Source organism: Balaenoptera acutorostrata, chromosome 6, assembly GCF_949987535.1.
Source record: "Balaenoptera acutorostrata chromosome 6, mBalAcu1.1, whole genome shotgun sequence".
Taxonomy (NCBI): domain Eukaryota; kingdom Metazoa; phylum Chordata; class Mammalia; order Artiodactyla; family Balaenopteridae; genus Balaenoptera; species Balaenoptera acutorostrata.
Genome location: NC_080069.1, coordinates 42,981,617 through 42,984,066, shown reverse-complemented (window position 1 = coordinate 42,984,066; position 2,450 = coordinate 42,981,617). Strand labels below are relative to the sequence as shown.

Sequence of the window (2,450 nt, the reverse complement as noted above, 5' to 3'; positions counted from 1 at the left end):
CATGTGGGATCTTCCCAGACCAGGGCTCGAACCCGCGTCCCCTGCATTGGCAGACAGACTCTCAACCACTGCGCCACCAGGGAAGCCCATTTTCCCAGTATTTAGTCAGAGTTTTTGTTTGTTTGTTTTGCTATTGAGTTGTAGGAGTTCCTTATATATTTTAGGTATTAACCCCTTATCAGATATATGGTTTGTAAATATTTTCTCCTATTTCCTATGTCCCTAGGTTGCCTTTTCTTTTTGTTGATTGTTTCTTTTGCTGTGTAGAAACTTGCTTATTTATTTATTTATTTTAAAGAGCCAAGTCTTTAATTTGTTCATTTCTTGCATTTGAAGTACTTCTTGATGACATCCCTGACCTGAGAATCTTTGCCACAGTCCTTAACCACCACACAACTGCAACTAGCCACTTTACAGGGTTTTCCCTCTCTGTCAGTTTTACGGAGTCCTACCCACGCCCCTAGTTTCTTGCTGTCATCAACCTTAATTAGGTTGATTTGATGTTTAGCACGGAGGACCTCCACCAACTTGACTTACGTAGGCTCATCACAGTTGGATGCAGGCACCCAAAGATGGGCTTGGCACTGGTCTAACACTTTGCAGCTTTGCAAATTCCATGTGCTAGGCCATTGTGGATGAGGGTGGTCTTCAGCACCTCTTGCAAAACAGTATTAACGTCCATTGCACCTCCAGCACCAGTGCCTTCCTCGGCCATGGTGGTAGGTAATGGGTGGAACTGAATCTTGAATGTACCCCAACCTCCACCTCTGAGCTACTCAGCAGAGGCAGGGAAAGAGTATACAGAAGCTTTTTAGTTTGATGTACTCCTACTTGTTTATTTCTGCCTTTGTTGTCATATCCAAAAATATCATTGCCAAGACTGATGCCAAGGAGATTTTCTTCTGTGTTTTCTTCTAGGAGTTTTATGGTTTCAGGTCTTACATTTAAGTTTTTAATTTGAATTTTTGTGAGTGGTGTACAGTAGGGGTCCAGTATCATTCTTGTACATGTGGCTATCCATTTTTTTCAACACCATTTTTTTTCTTTATTTATTTTATTTATTTTATTTTTGGCTGAGTTGGGTCTTCATTGCTGTGCATGGGCTTTGTCTAGTTGCAGTGAGTGGGGGCTACTCTTTGTTGAGGTGCACAGGCTTCTCATTGCAGTGGATTCTCTTGTTGCAGAGCATGGGCTCTAGGCACGTGGGCTTCAGTAGGTGTGGCACGCAGGCTCAGTAGTTGTGGCGCACGGGCTTAGTTGCTCCGCAGCATGTGGGATCTTCCCAGACCAGGGATCAAACCCGTGTCCCCTGCATTAGCAGGCAGATTCCTAACCACTGCGCCACCAGGGAAGCCCCAACACCATTTTTTGAAAAGACTATCCTTTCCCCATTTTGTGCTCTTGATCCCCTTTCAAAGATTGGTTGACCATATATGCATGGGTTTATTTCTGGGCTCTGTAATCTATTCCACTGGTCTATGTGTCTGTTTTCATGCCAGTACCATACTGTTTTGATTACTATAGCTTAGTAATATAGTTTGAAATCAGGAAGCATGATGCCTCCAGCTTGGTTTTTCTTTTTCTTTTTCTAAAAATTAATTAATTAATTAATTAATTAATTAATGTTTATTTTTGGCTGCATTGGGTCTTTGTTGCTGTGTGTGGGCTTTCTCTGGTTGTGGCGAGTGGGGGCTACTCTTCGTTGCGGTGTGTGGGCTTCTCATTGCAGTGGCTTCTCTTGTTGCGGAACATGGGCTCTAGGCACCTGGGCTTCAGTAGTGTGGCATGCGGGCTCAGTAGTTGTGGCATGCGAGCTCTAGAGCACAGGCTCAGTAGTTTTGATGCATGGGCTTAGTTTCTCCGCGGCATGTGGGATATTCCCAGGCCGGGCTCGAACCCATGTCCCCTGCATTGGCTGGCAGATTCTTAACCACTGCGCCACCAGGGAAGCCCCTTCGTTTTTCTTTCTCAAAATTACTCTGGCTATTTGGGATCTTTTGTGGTTTTACGTGAATTTTAGGATTTTTTCTATTTCTGTGAAAAATGCAATTGGAATTTTGATAGTGATTGCATTAAATTTGTAGATCACTTTGGGTAGTTATGGACATTTTAGCAATATTACTATGCCAATCCAAGAGCACAGGATATCCTTCCATTTATTTGTGTCTTCAATTTCTTTCATCAGTGTCTTATAGTTTTCAGTGTATAGGTCTTTCACCTCCTTGGTTAAATTTATTCCTAAGTATTTTATTGTTATTGATGCTGTTGTAAATGGGATTGTTTCTTAATTTTTTTCCAGATAGTTTGCTGTTAGTGTATAGAAATGCAACTGGTTTTTGTATGTTGATTTTGCATTCTGCAAATTTACTGAATTTGTTTCTTAGTTCTAAGAGTTTTTTGGTGAAGTCTTTGGGATTTTATGTACATATATAAGTTTTCTTGCCTAATTG

The 2,450-nt window shown here is 41.6% G+C and overlaps 1 pseudogene; it reads right to left on the bottom strand.

Annotated features, from left to right (window-relative positions):
• Positions 1–317: 317 nt before the first annotated feature.
• Positions 318–715, bottom strand: LOC103012868 (40S ribosomal protein S12-like; annotated as a pseudogene).
• Positions 716–2,450: the final 1,735 nt, after the last annotated feature.